This window comes from Zonotrichia albicollis, chromosome W (assembly GCF_047830755.1).
Source record: "Zonotrichia albicollis isolate bZonAlb1 chromosome W, bZonAlb1.hap1, whole genome shotgun sequence".
Taxonomy (NCBI): domain Eukaryota; kingdom Metazoa; phylum Chordata; class Aves; order Passeriformes; family Passerellidae; genus Zonotrichia; species Zonotrichia albicollis.
The window spans coordinates 24,774,674-24,792,643 of NC_133859.1; positions in this window are offsets into that span (position 1 = coordinate 24,774,674).

Below are 17,970 nucleotides of genomic sequence, written 5' to 3' on the forward strand. Positions count from 1 at the left end.
GGCTGATGTCAAATGGCCCTTGCAAAATCCCAATTGGAATAATAAGGACCCCAACCATCGTGGTCATATGCAGGACTTAAGAACTATTATAATCCAGGGCATACGAGAGGCTGTGCCCCGGGGACAAAATATAAGCAAGGCATTCAGAGAGTGCCAAGGAAAGGATGAGGTCCCCACTGAATGGCTGGAAAGATTAAGGAAGTGTTTTCAGTTATACTCAGGGGTGGATCCAGAGATGCCTATGGGGCAAGCACTCCTGAAAACACAGTTTGTAGCTAAATCATGGGAAGATGTTCGAAAGAAATTAGAAAAGTTAGAGGATTGGCAGGACAGAGGACTTGATGAATTGCTTAGGAAGGCTCAGAAAGTTTATGTTAGATGGGAGGAAGAAGCAAATAAAAGGCAAGTTCGGATGATGGTGGCAGCAGTCAGGGAGGGACAGCAAAACAACCCTCCGCCACGGGAAAGAAATGACATGAGGAGGGGTTCCCGGGATTTAGGAGGCCCCCCAGCAGGGGGGAGAGAAGGAACAGTGTGCTACTACTGTGGTGGAAAAGGACACATGAAGAGGGAATGTCGAAAGAGGCTTAGGGATGAGAAAATGTTCAAAGAGGATTAGGGGGGTCAAGGGCTCTATTTATTGGGGACCCAAATGTCATCAGAGCCCTTGGTAAAACTTAAAGTGGGTCCCCAGAAAACCCCCATAACCTTCTTTGTAGACACGGGGGCCGAGAGATCAACAGTTCAGTCTTTGCCCCTGGGATGTAAGATTTCGCCTTTAACAGTACAGGTTATTGGGGCAAAAGGGGAACCCTTCAAGATTCCTGTAATTAAAGATGTCTTAATAGAATCAGAGAAAAAAAGAGGGGTAGGATCCCTGCTACTAGTTCCTGAAGCCGATTACAATTTATTAGGTAGGGATTTAATGGTGGAATTAGGAATAAATATAAATATTGAAGAAGAACAGTTGAAAGTCCGACTGTGCCCCCTACGGGCCACTGACGAGGAGAAGATAAACCCAGAGGTTTGGTATACCCCTGACACAGCAGGGAGACTGAATATAGAGCCTTTCACAGTTATCCAAAACCCGGAAATCCCGGTGAGGATAAAACAATATCCCATGTCAGACGATGGGCGAAGGGGACTAAAACCAGAAATAGAACGGTTAATACAACAAGGGCTCTTGGAACCTTGTATGTCTCCCTTCAACACCCCCATCTTACCTGTAAAAAAACCACATGGGAAATACCGACTAATACAGGATTTAAGGGAAATAAATAAGAGAACTATTGCCCGGTTCCCTGTAGTAGCTAATCCCCATACATTGCTCAGTCAATTGAAACCTGATGACCAATGGTATATTGTTACAGATTTAAAAGACGCCTTTTGGGCATGCCCCTTGAAGGAAGAATGTAGGGACTATTTTGCATTTGAATGGGAAGATCCCGATACCCACCGAAAGCAACAACTAAGGTGGACTGTGCTCCCACAGGGATATACTGAGTCCCCGAATTTATTTAGGCATGCATTAGAACAGATAATGAAAACCTATACCCCAAACCCAGGAATAACCCTTGTTCAATATGTAGATGATCTGTTAATAGCTGGAAAGAGTGAGGAAGCAGTCAGGGAAGAAAGCATTAAGCTTTTAAACTTTTTGAGCATTCAGGGGCTGAAGGTGTCCAAAATTAAATTGCAATTCGTAGAAGAAGAAGTGAAGTACCTGGGACACAAACTCAGTAAAGGACCTAAAACACTAGATCCAGAGAGGGTTGAGGGAATCCTCTCCCTTCCTCCCCCAAGAAATAAGAGACAAATTAGACAGCTATTGGGTCTCGTAGGATACTGCAGACAATGGATTGAAAACTTTAGTGGCAAAGTAAAATTCTTGTATGAAAAACTAACTACTGAAGGTTTGATTAAATGGACTGAAAAGGATGATGAATCATTAGAACAACTAAAAGAGGAATTGGCTAATGCCCCGGTGCTAAGCCTCCCCGATATTAGGAGACCTTTTTATTTGTTCGTTAATACTGAGGCAGGAGTAGCATTTGGGGTACTGGCTCAGGACTGGGCCAGCAGTCAAAAACCAGTAGCATACATTTCTAAATCACTGGATCCAGTAAGTAGGGGATGGCCAACATGCTTGCAGATTATAGTAGCCACAGCCCTCTTAGTGGAGGAAGCTCTCAAAATTACCTATGGAGGAGAACTGAAAGTCTTTACTCCCCATAATATAGGGGCAGTATTGCAACAAAAGGCAGAAAAATGGATAACAGACTCCAGACTTTCGAAATACGAGGGCATTTTACTGTCATCCCCTCGGTTGATACTTGAAACCTCCTCTCTGCAAAACCCTGCTGAATTCCTGTTTGGAGATCCACAGGAGAATTTAACTCATGATTGCTTACATAGCATAGAGAAACAAACAAAAATTATACTGGATTTTAAAGAAGAAGAGCTGGAAGAGGGAGAAAAGTAATTTGTGGATGGTTCCTCTAGGGTTGTTGAGGGAAAGCGAATCTCTGGATATGCCATTGTGGTAGGTGAAAATTTAGAAATAATAGAATCCGGCCCTCTGAGTCCTAGTTGGTCAGCCCAGGCCTGTGAGCTTTATGCGGTATTGCGGGCTCTGAAATTCTTGGAAGCTAAGGATGGGACCATCTATACGGATTCAAAGTATGCCTTTGCAGTGATACATACTTTTGGAAAAATTTGGGAAGAAAGAGGGTTAATAAATTCCCAAGGAAAAGAATTAATACATCAGGAACTAATTACTCAGGTATTACAAGCGTTAAGAGGCCCAAAGAGAATAGCAATAGTACATGTTAAAGGACATCAAAAGGGTCCCTCCCATCTGATCAGAGGAAACAACATAGCAGACAGATAAGCAAAGAAAGCTGCCCTCAGAAAATTCCAGGAGCAGGGAATAAGGAGAATGCGAGATGATGAAAGAGTTTGTGTACTGATCTTCACAGCCCAGGAAAAGGAAAAATTAGACAAAATGGGAATAAAAGAGAATGAGGGTATTCAAAAATTACCAGATGATAGGGAAGTGCTGCCAAAATCTGTAGCTCAGAGGATAGTGCAGCAGTTGCATGAACAGACTCATTGCAGAACCCAAGCCTTAGTAGATCAGTTTACTATTAAGTATACGTGTATAGGAATTTATGATATAGCAAAACAAGTAGTTAGGGGATGTATAACATGCCAGAGGGTTAATAGGCATCAAGCTCGAGAAAGGATTTCAGGAGGAAGGGAATTAGCACACCCACCTTTTTCACATGTACAAGTAGATTTCACCGAGCTACCGAAAGTAGGGAGGTACAAGTACTTATTGGTACTGGTAGATCATCTAACCCACTTTGTAGAAGCATATCCTACATCACGGGCTACTGCAAACGTGATGATTAAAACCTTACTGGAAGAAATAATCCCTAGGTATGGATTAGTAGAAATATTAGACTCTGATAGAGGCCCCCATTTCGCAAATAAAGTACTAAAAGAGGTAACCATGGCCTTAGGTACTAAATGGAAATATCACACCCCTTGGCACCCTCAAAGCTCAGGGAGGGTAGAAAGGGCAAATGGAGAAATCAAGAAGCAACTCACTAAACTTATGGTGGAAACTAAAATGTCGTGGGTCAGATGTTTACCCCTGGCACTGCTAAACATTAGAACCCAACCTAGGATGGATGTGGGAATTTCTCCCTTTGAAATGCTCTATGGAATGCCTTACGACTTAGAGCTACCAGGGAACCATCCCTGTATCCAAGATAGTCAAATTCAGAGTTACATGCAACAACTAATGAAACGAAGGGAGGAATTAAAACGAAAAGGGCTATTGGTACAAAGACCCCCTTTGGATATAGCAATGCATAAGCTTAAACCCGGAGATAGAGTCCTAATTAAAACTTGGAAAGAGACCTCCCTAACACCCCAATGGGAAGGTCCCTATGTTGTTCTGTTTACCACAGAAACAGCTGTCCTAACTGCTGAAAAAGGCTGGACACATGCCAGTCGAGTGAAAGGACCCATCACTGCAGACACCCCTTGGGAGGTGACCAGTCGCCCTGGAGATCTACGATTGACTCTTCGGAAAACATAAGAACGCCTATCAACTGGTAATATGAATGACTGAGAGGGAGAAACACCGACTGCAGCTACTGGTCAGAGACAATATTCAAAGGGTGGGAAAAGAACTGAAGTGTCCTCTTATTTGGCATACATGGGATGATCTGATATCAGTGGCTGAGGTCCTCGCTGAGATAAGGCAGCCACTGTCAAACAGACCTGGGTGCATTAAATGTGGTGATCCCATCTGTAGGGCATGGATAAAAATATTTTGCGGGGGATGTAGGCTCAAATGGTGGGTTTTCCAATCACAATTAGGTGGGGGTATCTGGTGTCATACTTGTGATTGGGGTTGGAGGAGGGAAAACCCTTACACGGCTCTAAGCAAATTTGCAACAGCCCCAGAACAAAGAGAAATCCATTATAGGGAAGCAATAACATTAATTGAAAATATAGAGCAGAGGAGACATTGGGCCCTGGCCTGGGCAATACATCACCAGTCATATAGGATCATCTGCCAAAATCAGAGTGTGATATTAGACCAGGTGTGTATAGGGAAAAAGATTCATGTCCCCATAGAGTGGCAAGTTGAGCCCCGAAATTGGGATAGTACTGTACATCGCTACTTCCGAATATATAAGAAACGAGCCCGTAAGGCTCGGAGGAAAAACCCAGACAGTGAGACTCAGGCCCTGTAAAGCTTGCTAGGAACGGCAGAGAATCTGCCATAAAATAAGAGAGATCCTTTGCCTGGAGGCCTGGCAGCCTGCCCTTAGGAGTGGGGGCAGGAACGAAAGAAATAGCCCAAATAATGCACCCCCTGAAGACTACCCCTGCTGCCGAGAAGATAATGATCCCTGCAGACCGATGCACCCGGGCTGGCAGGCGAGGCAGAGAGGTAAGGAGGAGTGGGGGAGGGCAACGGGCCACAGGAACAGGAACGGAGCACAGGAATGCTCCAGGTAAAAGAGATATGGTTATAAGAGGTGAACAAAATTTGTTGCTAGGACCCTGCCCTGCTTGGCGAGCTATTTTTATCATTATAATCCTGAGCTTCCCGACTGCCTGGGGAAACCCTCATCAGCCTTACAAAGGGAACAAGATCCTAGGCAAACGGACCCTGATCACTGACTGGTCTCAGGCCTTTTTGCAATTTACCGGATCTATGGGAAATACCACAGGTTTGAGTTTACAGACTTTAGTTCTGCATGACGGTCTGCCGTATGCCAAACACGAATGGAAGAGGCAGAAAACTTGGCAGCTTCAAGGAGTAGTGGGAGAACAAATTAATATTGGATGTCGAGTGGTTAATGGATCAGACTATACTGACACAATCTCAATCAGTGTTTCCATGGGTCAGGAGGATAAACAAATAAATTGTGAATACCCAGCACGAGACTGCTGGCAAAACTTCACATTAACTCACACGGCAGAGGTAGTCTGTCTCTGGACAAAAGATACACAAGGCCTTTCCTTTAAATTCACAATAGATATTAAAACACAATCTACCACTACTAAACCTCACATTATCACCGTTTCACCTACACCACTGGTCACACTCACACCAAAAAATTTTCAAAATAGGACCTTATATAATCAAAAAAACTGGTCAACAACAATTATTATTTAATCCAGCATGGTCTCTAAAACAGGTCGAACTGCTAATGCAGACCAATGTTTCAGAAATCCAGCCAGCTTGTTCTCCGTTTTTGCAAACATCCTTTGAAGGCTGGACTACTTGGCTCAGGAAACGCAGCTCTTTTAAAACAAGGAAACTTAGAGATGTGACTGGTGTTCTAGGCACAGGACTGGGAATTCTGAATAGCATCGATTCAGAGGTACTAATGAACAAACTGGCTGCTACGGCCAGAGATCTGTCCAAATTACAGCACCCACTGAGGTCATCTCTACTGGCCTTGGGGAGACACCAGTGGACATTGTCAAACATTTTGCCAAATTGGGAAAGAGTAAATGTGAACGATCACAAATTGGTGATTGATGCACTTGGTGCCACACAAAATAATGTCTCCTTAGCCCTCAGCTGTATCCAGGCACAATTATGGATGCAGTCAGTCTCTGCTGCAATTAGAAGAGAGGGCGAGGAAGGCACTTTCCCCACAGAAATTCGGAAAATAATTTGGGATAATGCCACTGAATTTGAAAGGGAATTGCAATCCTGGTGGAAACTGGTGAATTTTACCTATAACCCTATTTCTAATACAGTCACTGCCTTTGTCTTGACCATACAAAATGCCTCTGTACATCTAGTTTTTCCTGTCATTGCATTAGGAATAAACCATGACGGAGCCGTCCTCTATCCTACAGAACATAGAGGATGGGCCCGTCAGTTTGGTGACAAATGGCAAACTGTTGACTTGGAATCTTGTATTGTACGAGAACATTTGGGATTCATCTGCGAGGGCGATGTAATTATAGCTCAAGATATCTGTTTGGACACAGAGCAAAACATTTGCCATTTTGAGATTCGCCCTAACAAGGTTTCTAAAACAGTTCTTATATACATAGGCAATGGGTGCACATGTTTTAGAACTCTCTGTGATTTTGTGCTAGTAGATAATGTTAGGGTGGATACAAAGAATCACTCAAACTTCTGTGCTTGTAACTTCACCAAGATTACAGGGTGTGACACCACTTATGAAGCCACAGTTACCTCTCACCACCTATTACAATCCAACTACACGCTGATTCACAAGTTAATGCCCACCTCGATTGGGATGAACTTCACCCTAGTGAGACAACTATTGTTTCACCAGGATCTGATCAAAATTCTTGAGAAAATCAGGAAAAGCGGACAGAAGACCCTAGTAACTGTTCAACATGATGTAGAGAAAATACACCAGGTAGTAGAAAGAGTGAAGCAAGATAGCAATTATAGGTGGTGGGACACCCTGTTCGGATGGTCACCTACTGCCACAGGTGTCTTAAACAGTATGTGCCATCCCATTGTGGTTCTTTTAATTCTGATTGTACTAGGATTTATTTTGTCAGCAGTTCAATTTGTTGTGAATTGGAATATGATGAAAAGACTAAAGAAATTAGCATGTATAATTAATGCACAGAGCTTAACTGATGAAATAGATCAGATAGCACTTGCTAGGAAGGAGCTAAAAAGGTTTAATGAACAAAATTGGTAAAAAGAGAAATGGGGGATTGTAATAAGTAACAATATATTTGTTCATTAATAGCTAGATGATGATTTAAATTAAAAGCAAAAGCTAAATAGCTTTTGTAGAATATCTATAGGGCTGTATGGGAAACATTTAAGTAGTGCTTGGGCTACAAACCCCCCCTTGGTAACCAGATACAGCCACATCTGGTAATAATTACTAACCTTGTAGAATTGCTTGCTCTGCAAAAACTCAACGCTATAGATATAGGAGACTTTCTGAAACACATATGGTAACAATTATTAACCTTGCAAGAATGCCGAGCTTAGAAAAAAAGACTTATAGGTATGCCTTATAAGGAAAGCGGCCAAAGAGGAAGACTTGGGGCCTTCATCCCATGACCACCAGAAGGCAGAAAAAAGACCCCTAGCAACAGGAGGAGCACGCGCAGAAAACAGACCACGTCACCCAGGAATTCGGAGAAAAAGGACAATAAAAAGCGAACTTAAAAGGAGGGAGGCGCGCCCCTAAGAGAGCGAAGTCTCCTGGACGCCCAGCGCTGAATCTTGCTTTTTTTTGCTTGCATAATAATAAAGATTATTGTACAATTCTTAAATTCGGTTGATTCGTCTATCACAGTTTGTTCTCTGGATATCTTTTCATTTCCCTCAGTTTACCAAGCAGAATGTGAATTCTGTCTCTGCCTGTGAAAAAACTGGAGCGTTGCTAACAGCAAAAGTGGAACAGGGAGACAGAACAGTGTCTCAATTTCTCTATGTGTTCCTTGTGATTCGGAAAGAAGTGCTTAAGAGGGATTTGAAGGGACAGCCACAGCAAACCGCCCCTCCCGCGGCTACCCGTACCCCTCCTCTCAAACCCGCTGCCTCTGAACTGAGAGGGATAAGCAAGGCACCCCGAGAATCGCAGGGTACCTGGAACAGCCAGTGCTTCCCTGGACTTCCACCTCCCGCTCAGTACCCTGGCTCTGGCAGTTGTGTGCAGGCTGAAAGAGTACCTTCCCTGCACTCCTTTCACACAGTTGCTGTTTCCCTAATTTTGAGTGATGATGCCTGTTATGAACAAAAATTCAGTTAATATTTTTTTGTGAGAAAGAGTTACAGGGACGCAGCCAGGTCTCTGTCTCTGCCAAAGTTCTTAGTGTTTTTTCATAGTAATCACGGGTCGTTAGAGCTTATCTCCTCTTTTGTATTAGTAAAAGGCCTGGCTGGGTGCGGTAGATTGCCCTTCCCCGAGGCTGTGCTCTCTTCCAGCATAGGGAAGACACCTGAGAGGGTGGAGGGGGTTATGCAAAGTGACTCCAAAGTCCAGAATGCTTTGTGGGACCCCGACTCCAGAGGCACAGAGAAAACCCCAAAAACAACGAGCCAAATAAGAATTGAGAGACTAAAGTGATGTCTGGATGTGAGGAGCCGAGTGCTGAGCCTGCAGAGATGCTGAACACCTTCGGAGCCCCTCTTGCCCTGAGCAGAGAGTCGTCCCAACGCCGGGACTAGCCATCTGGGAAGCTCACAGGATCAAAATCTCACGGGGACATCACGCCCTAAGGCTCCCACGAGGACTGGATCCCCCGGCTCTGCCCCTAGTGGACGGAGCTGCGTATATCCTCCTCCTCTGAGTCACCCTGGGAGACGCGATGGGGACTGCAGCCCTGCCGAGCCGCCCAATCCTGAGCTGATCACTTTTATTAAAGGCATTATAAAGGAGAAGAAGTCTCCTGGCCCTGTTTATTTCAGCCACGCCGCAAGAAGACTCAAGACTGGCCATCTTGGAACTTCAAGACAGCTGGCTACCAGGACCAGAGGGATCGGCTCAGGAGCAACGCGACACAGAGGAGCACCGGAGCACCGGATTGGTGAGAAAGCCAGTGGCGGGAGCGGGAGACGTGCGCATGTGTGTGTGAATGAGACAGGGGCCGGCAGCCGGACCTTCAAAGTGAGAGGGACTCCTCAGTACCGCAGTTATGAGCTTTCGCGAGAAAGCCGGCCAGGAACAGGGGGCGGAGCTCGGAATTAGCGTGAGTGAGTCGTCTCCCAAGGGGGAACAAAGGGCCCCCCCCTCCGGGCGTGCGGAGGGAATATTTGTATGAGTGGCACGCACCCAAAATAGGCCCTGAGAGAGGGAAGTCAGGCAGGTTTGTAAGTCCCGAGAAGGATTCGGGTAGCATTTGTAAGTCTCGACAAGGATTCATGTAAAATTTGTCAGTCCCGAGAAGGATTCGGGTAGCTCACAAGCCCTGCAGGCAAAAGTAAGTCCTGGCACAGGAGCCAGGCACAAACCCCAGCGAAGGAGGCTGTGGTTTGCTTTTAAGTCCTGATACAGTGAAGCCTAAAAATTGGCGGGTTAGGAAAACTAAAATGAGGCAGTTGTTTTTCCTGACAGAGGGAGTTGGGCACGACCCGGATTCTTAGGCCGAGGTTTCGTGTGTTCAAGTCCCGATAGATGTAAGACCTGACGTGGGGAAAGTTAGGCAATCAAGAGATTGGGCAGTTGTTTCAGTATAAAGTCCTGAGCATCAGGCAGAAATTTGAAGTTTCAGTGGAGGAGGCTGAAGCTCCTCAAAGAGGGTTCTTTTTGAAATCACCGGTCAGTAAAGGCACCTTTGGGATTTTTTACTGTTAAGACCTGTAAAATGGGAGGGTGTAATAGTAAAAAGACCGGCAAGAGGCTGAGGAATATACCTCCCAATAATCCCTTAGGAGAACTATTAGAGAAATGGGATTCTATAGAGGCCACGGAGGGATTAGATAAAGTGAAAATGATCCACTACTCTGTAGAAGTCTGGCCAGAATTAGAGGCGCAAGGAGGATGGCCTTGGTGTGGGACAAAGGATAAGTGGATGTGCCAACAACTAAAACATTATCTGACAGCTCGAGGAGATACTGATCCTGAGCAATTATTGTATGTAGCCTGCTGGTTAAAGAGCGCTGTTGGGGATGAAGGGGTGCGAATTTGTAAGGTACAGAGGAAGGAAGAGGGGAATGAAGGAGGGGATGATAGGACTAGTAAAAGATGGGATCCCCTGGATTATCTGCCTCCTTCTGCCCCTCCACCTTATAATCCTCTTCTTCAAGCACCTCAAATGGCAGGTCCGGTTCTTCCCCTGGCTGCCATCTCACTACCACCTGTTCAAACTCCTCCGTCTACCTCTTCAGCTTCCGCTATGATAAACCCAGTATCCCCTCCAGCTCTTTCTGCACCACCACAAGTGCCTACTCCACCTGCTGCATTCTCCACCCCTTCTCCAGCTGCACTTAATATCCACTCAGGCTCTTCTCCCCCTCCTATTGCTGTCCCTTTACCTCCTCCTAGTTGGGACACAAATGCGTCCTCGCCCGATAAACAGCTATCAGAAAATACACCTGCTGATGGGCAGAAAATTCAGGGTAACCCAGATATCCCTCAAAGTAGTTTGGCATCTGAAGATGGGCCGTACTGTAGCACCAGATCCAAGACCTCCAAGGCAGAGAGACTCTTTCCCCTCAGAGAGATTCCTATGGGAGGAGTAGCGGGAGGTGTTGGCTTTGTGAACGCTCCCCTAACTGCTTCTGAGGTGAGAAGATTCAAGAAAGAGTTGGGGCATTTAGTTGAGGACCCAGTGGGCATAGCCAACCAAGTGGATCAATTTCTAGGTCCAAATATCTACACTTGGGGAGAGATGAATTCCATCCTGAGCATATTGTTTTCCCCAGAAGAGATCCAGATGATTAGGGCGGCTGGCATAAGAATTTGGGAGAATGATAACCGTCCAGGACCCCAGGTGCCATCAGGCGAACAGAAATTGCCACTAACGGATCCCAGCTGGAACCCTAACCAGAAGGAGGGGAGGAAGGCCATGATGGATAATAGGTCTTTGATAATACGGGGGATCAAAGAGTCAGTTCCCAAAGGAACTAACACCCAATTGGCATTTGAGGGTACACAGGAGAAAGAGGAAGATCCTGCTGCCTGGCTTAATCGCCTAAGGCGGAACTTCCAGTTGTACTCTAGAATAGACCCAGACACCCCAGAAGGTCAAATGCTACTAAAGGTCCAATTTTTTACCAAATCTTGGCCTGATATAAGGAGAAAACTGGAAAAGATGGAAGATTGGCAAGAGAGAGACATTAATGAGTTATTAAGAGAGGCATTGAAGGTGTATTTAAGGAGGGAGGAAGAAAAGGCAAAGGCCAAGGCTAAGATCATTGTTGCTGTAGCAAGAGAAACTGCAGGGTGGGCAGGTCCACCACCAGGAGGAGGCAAGGATAGGCCTCTTGTTCTGTCGGGTGCAAGAGGGATAGAGACACCTCAAGTCCCTTTGAAAGAACGACATTGCTATTACTGTGGAGACCCAGGACACACCAGGAGGTTTTGTAGAAAGCTCAGTCTCGATGTGGCAATAGCCAGGGAACAAGATAATTTAGAGAAGATCCTTAGAAGTGACAATTAGAGGGTCAGGGGCTTTATACTTTGGGGGACCCGATGCAACTTCTAGATGAGCCCTTGGTAAACTTTGAGGTGGGACCCCTAAATGAAGAATTAGAATTTTCGGTTGATACAGGAGCAGATAAGTCCTGTCTCAACAAAGTAACATCTGAAGTTAGACAAAAACAGCTAGGCAGAAAGGATATCCAATACTACCAAAACTGGCCAGTAAGACTTAACTTGTAATAAGTGGTGTGAAAGTAAAAGGTACCTTATTGTTGTCTTGTTGTGTGTGTGAGAGTGAGTCACAAGCAAAGTCAGCCTCAACTTCCCAGGCAGGTGGGAAGGGGGCAGTGGAGGTGTGTGTGTGACCTGCAAACCACGCTTGTGTCCCCCGGGCGGGTGGGGGCTGTGGCCAAAGTGTGTGTGTGTGTGTGTGTGTGTGTGTGTGACCTGCAAACCAGACTAGTACTCCCCAGATGGGTGAGGGAGCCATAGCTGTAAGAGTGTGAGTGACACGCAGGCAGCCTCACAGGTGAATGTGCACCAGAGGCAACCAGAGTCTGGGCCCTTCCAAGAGGCCCAGAGATACTGAGACCTGTGGCCCAACCCCAAGGTGAGGGGGGGGCTATAGGGACCTGTGATTTTCTAGCAATAAGTTTGTGTCTTAAAGGTGTGGAGGAGTGTGTGAAAGTGAATGAGAAATGAGAGAGTGAATATAGATGAGTTAGAATAGAGGTAATGTAGATTGTGCATTACAAGTTTTACCACATCTCCTTAGAGGGAAGTGTATTGTGTAAAAGAATGGTGTAAGAAAAAAAAAGGGAAAAAGAGATAAAGAGTAAGGGGTTGAAAGAAGTATTTAAGCTGTAAATAAAAGTAAGAAGCAGAAGAAAGAGATAAATAAATAAGATCTTGAAAATAGAACAGAAAACCAGTGAATTAAATACACAGAAAAATAGGAGAATAAAAGTACTTTGAGAGTTAAGTTAGCTGAGGAATACAACTCCTTGCAAAATACAGAGTATGTAGAAGTTGATGAGAGAAACATACAAGCTATGGAAAAAGAGAAATTATTGATAACATTAAGCAGAGAAGCTGAGTTTTGATTAAATCATTAACGGCAGACCATTCATGCCTGTGTTTGAAAGCCCGTTTCAGGTATTCTTCATTACTAAGACGGTTGGACTCACATCACTCTCACCCCTGGTATTGGACCAGGATTCAACACCAAGTTTTTCCCTCTGGCATTCTGGTATTGGACCAGACTCCACCCCTGTCTCCTTCTGGCATTGGGCCAGAGTCCACACCACTCACCTCCGGGCACTGGATGAGGATTCATCCACATCACAAGTCAATTCACCTGAGTATACTGAGATTTAAAGTTGACTCTCAGAAGGAAGAGTCAAAAAGACTGAACTGTATTGAGAAAAAAATTGGTATCAGAGTTCTAATATTGCTTAAAATGTTTCAAAACTGTTTTGTGTAAATTATGTTGGTAAAAAGTTTAAGGCTATAAATAAGTAATTCTAGGTTAAGTTCCCCAATATACTTCTAAAGTCTCCAGGTTAACCTTCTACAGAACACTCCCCTGGGGGGGGAAACTAAAATTTGTAGGGAACAGACCAAGAGAGGCTTAACCAGAGAAGCGAGTAGAAGGGACTCTAAAGAGCTTAGAAGCTTCTCCTCAGAAAAAATTCCCCAAGAGGCAAGGCCGGGTGGGCAGGCTGTGCAAGATGACCCATACCGGACTCTTGGGAAGGGTAGTAATGATGGCTCTGATTGCTGGTGGTGCTCAGGGGAGCCCAGCTGAGCCGTGCAGAGAGTGCTACCAACCCCTCTATGAGGAGGAAAGGAGCTCCTTGTCGAGAGTCCACATCAGTTCTAACCCTGATTGTGTTAACCTCTCCCAATTGGTTCTTTATCAGAAAAATAAGAGAGTGTATTGGATAGCCCAGAATACTGCCACTTTTAGGTAGCCACTCCTAGGAGAGTGCCCTATAGAGGAAGCCTGGTTGTGCTTTGAATGTGATGCTGCTGAAACAAGCTCAGCAGATCTAGTAAAAAGCAAAGAAATGGTGAAAATGGTAAGAAAAACTGTTTGTTACAAGTATTTATATGAGTGTACTGGAAAAGAGATAAACCCCTTTTGGAACACATTTCAGGGGAACTCTAAACCCCTAAGTTTGATCTCATCTGGCAACTGCATTGCTAGGGTGATAAAACCAATTTTCTTATTACCCAAAGAAACTGGATCAAGTTTGGGAGTTCCTATATATAATGATTTGAGAGAAAATAAACAAAACCGGGAAAGTGAAATAGAAATTGAGAAAATCCAAAATGGTAAAAGCCAAGTTCGGATCCCAATATCTGTGTTGAACAAAGTCATCCGGCTCCAGGCAGTATTAAAAATAGAGAATTCAATTATTAGGGACATTTCAAACGAAATAAAAAGATTGGTATGTGTAAATAATCAAGATAGAACTCCTACACTTGATCCCAGTGGGTGGGAGAATTTAGAGATTTTCAGAAAATATGTATGGGAAAAGGTGGTTTTTCTCACTGTGTGTGTACTTGGAGGATTGCTCTTTTTACTATGCTTATTTGTCTGTTTTAGTAAAACAGTATTGGCTGTACAAACCAATCTGGAAAAACCAAGAAAAGTAACAAGGTTAAGTAACCATGATTACCAAAGTGCACAAGAGATTTATAGTAGATTCAAGACAAAAAATTGTGAGTTGATGCGAGCTTAAGAATTTAAGCTCGATCAAAGAAAAAGAGGGGGGACTGTTGTGAACAAAAATTCAGTTAATATTTTTTTGTGAGAAAGAGTTACAGGGACACAGCCAGGTCTCTGTCTCTGCCTGTGGTGGTTTTACCAGGAAGAAGTGGGAATTCTGGGAGGCTGTGGTCAAACCAATGGATGCTCGGAGTTTGATATTGGCACCTTTTGTGACCAGTGCAGTTTGGACACACCTCCGAGAATACACATGGGTTAAAAAGCAGAGCTCTGGCCCTGGAAGGCTCTCTTGGGACGTCGAGGAGAAGAGGTCAGATCTCCCTCCCCTGTCCAGCCGCTGCTGCTGGGCGGGGGAGGGGCAGCCATGCAGTAGGCCCGGGGCCTGGACAGAGATGGGGGTGAGAAGGCCCTCAAGGATGGAAGGGTGGAGGAGCAGCCCCAAGAGACATCGGGCAGACATTTCCCCCCCCCCAGGAGGGAGAGAGAGGGAGAGTCGGCGAGACGGAATGTGATAGCAGCCGGCCCAGGAGGAGAAAGGGGGGAGAAGGGTGCAGCCCGGCCGGCTGCAGTAGCAGCGCGTGTGGGAGTATCGTCGTTCTGAGACAGGCAGAGACTGAAATTTTTAACCCCTTTCTTTCATGACTGGGGCCTTGCAAGAATGCTGATCCTCCTCGGAGCTGACTAAGAAGGGAGATAAGAGATAAGATGAAACAAGGACCTGGCCCGAAGGACGTAGAGAAGACTGGCTGAGTGAAGAGAGAGATGCTTGGAGTGGCCTTTTGGCTGGGCTTTTCTTGTGGCCATGGACTCAGTTTGTTCCTGTGACACAGAGACTGCACTTAGGGGGAGGCAGTGCCTCAGAACCAGGAGGGTTCATCGTGGGGACCCCTCGGCCCCAGGGGGTTGGAAAAATATGGGGGGGACAGATGTCCCAAAGCAGAGACTGTGCCTTTTTGGAGTGAGACAAGGCATCCTTAAAAGACAACCCTAAAAAGCAGCTCTGGTCCATGCACGGTGGTGAGAGCACTGGGCATGGAAGGAAGATGTCACAAGCGGCAAAAGGACTTTCCGGGTGGTGCCGAGTGACATTGGAAACACAGAGGTTTCAGCGTGTTTCCAGGGGAAGCCTATGGAACAAGAAGGACTCCTCTCCTCTCCATGAACTGAAGTTTGAGTATACTAAAGTGTGGTGCCAGGCTGGGCAGTTGGTGATTTGGGAGAATGTATCGGATTGGGAAATTCAGGTAGTGGGGAGGACGAAAGTGGTTTTTTTGTAAGGTTTTCAATTTTTTTTCCTTTTCCTTATAGTTTTTCCCTATTTTCCTGTAGTTTAGGTAATAAAGTGTTCTTTATGTTTAAGCTGGAGCCTGTTTTGCTTATTCCTGGTCACATCTCACAGTAGACACCAGGGTGAGGGCATTTTCATGGGGGCACTGGCTCTGTGCCAGGCTCAAACCATGACACTGCCAAAGTTCTTAGTGTTTTGTCATGGTAATCACGAGTCGTTAGAGCTTATCTCCTCTTTTGTATTAGTAAAAGGCCTGGCTGGGTGCGGTAGATTGCCCTTCCCCGAGGCTGTGCTCTCTTCCAGCATAGGGAAGACACCTGAGAGGGTGATTGCCCTTCCCCGAGGCTGTGCTCTCTTCCAGCATAGGGAAGACACCTGAGAGGGTGGAGGGGGTTATGCAAAGTGACTCCAAAGTCCAGAATGCTTTGTGGGACCACGACTCCAGAGGCACAGAGAAAACCCCAAAAACGAGCCAAATAAGAATTGAGAGACTAAAGTGATGTCTGGATGTGAGGAGCCGAGTGCTGAGCCTGCAGAGATGCTGAACATCTTCGGAGCCCCTCTTGCCCTGAGCAGAGAGTCGTCCCAACGCCGGGACTAGCCATCTGGGAAGCTCACAGGATCAACATCTCACGGGGACATCACGCCCTAAGGCTCCCACGAGGACTGGATCCCCCAGCTCTGCCCCTAGTGGACGGAGCTGCGCATATCCTCCTCCTCTGAGTCACCCTGGGAGACGCGATGGGGACTGCAGCCCTGCCGAGTCGCCCAATCCTGAGCTGATCACTTTTAATAAAGGCATTATAAAGGAGGAGAAGTCTCCTGGCCCTGTTTATTTCAACGCCCCCATCCCCAAAATGGCAGCAACCACATGGTTGGCATTCAAAATGGCGCCGACCACATGGTTGGGTCCAAGATGGCGGCAACCACGTAGCGGACCCCCAAGCTTACCCTTCTCCTTCCCACAATCCCTTTTGCCCACCTGTCCCCTCCCCCAACCCCTTCCTGTCCCAAATCCCCTTCCTTTCCTTGAACACTCCTCCCCCTCCCTCCATGTTTATGCCCTCCATGATGTCATCCTCCAACCCCGCCCCTCGCTCCCATGGTTTGTCCACCCCTCCACAAAGCCCTGCCCCTCTGCCTGTTCCTGTTTCTCACACCCCCCCCCCACCCTGGTCCCAAGAGGGTGGGACTGGGGGAGGGAGTGGGCCACTTCCCAGCTCCCATGGGCGTGGGGCAGGGGGAGGGGGTGGCCCTGATCCTGGTTCCCAAGGGGTGGGGCCAGGGGAGGAAGCAGTCCCCCTGCTGGTCCCCAAGGGGTAGGCGGTCCCCCTGCCAGGTTCCACAGGGGTGGGCTGAAAAGGGAAAATCCTGGGGATCAAAACCAGGGGGGAGGAAGCAGTTCCCTCAGTGGCCTCTGTGCTATACACTGGTGGTAGAAGCGGGCCTAGAAACTATCAGCCCTTGTCTTACCAAACAAAGAGAGAGTTCTGTAAAAGTCAGTTAGAATTCGGGAGAAACAGTGAAATTTTTAGAAGCATAATGAGACCCACTTTAACATCTCTTGAATTTGTTCCTACTGACCTCCAAGATATTTTCCAGTGCCTGCTCATGCAATCAGAGTTTGATCTATGGAAAAGCTCCTGGAAGAGATCCCTGAGGGGACTCCTGGTGGAACCTAAGCAAAGCGTGCAGGGTGCCAAAGATTTAGAAGATAATGACATCACTTATGAACATCTCTGCAGCGAGGGGGAGTGGGCTACGGCTGAGGACCAAGCTTGGGTGTTATCTAAATTCATTCTAGATAAGATCTTGAAAGCTGTAGAAAAGTCTTTTAACCAGTTGCTGACTGTTGAAGCTAGGGATCGTTACCTTAACATTAAACAGTCTCCTTCAGAGAGTTTCTTGCAGTTTGTCAACCGGCTCCATGCACAAGTTGAGAGACAATTACGAGACCCTGGGACACAGACGGAGATAGTTAAAGAGATGGCACAGGGGAATGCCAGTGAGATCTGCAGCAGGGTGTTCCTGGGACTGCCTCTAGACCCTCCACCTACACTGGCACAGATGATCGAGGCTTGTGCTAGGAAGGCAGAACTGTTTGCTGCACAGGAGATATGGGCAAGGTCAAAAAACTCAGGGACTGTGGCAGCTGTATCTCCATGAGTGAGAAGGCAACAGATGTCACCAGAGCAGCTTTAACATGTCATCTGCTTCCAATGCAAGAAGCCAGGACATTTTGCCTGAGACTGACCCTAAAGCCAGCAACAGAGGAGGAAAACCTTCAAACCAAAAAATTAGGACATGAGCACGAGCCT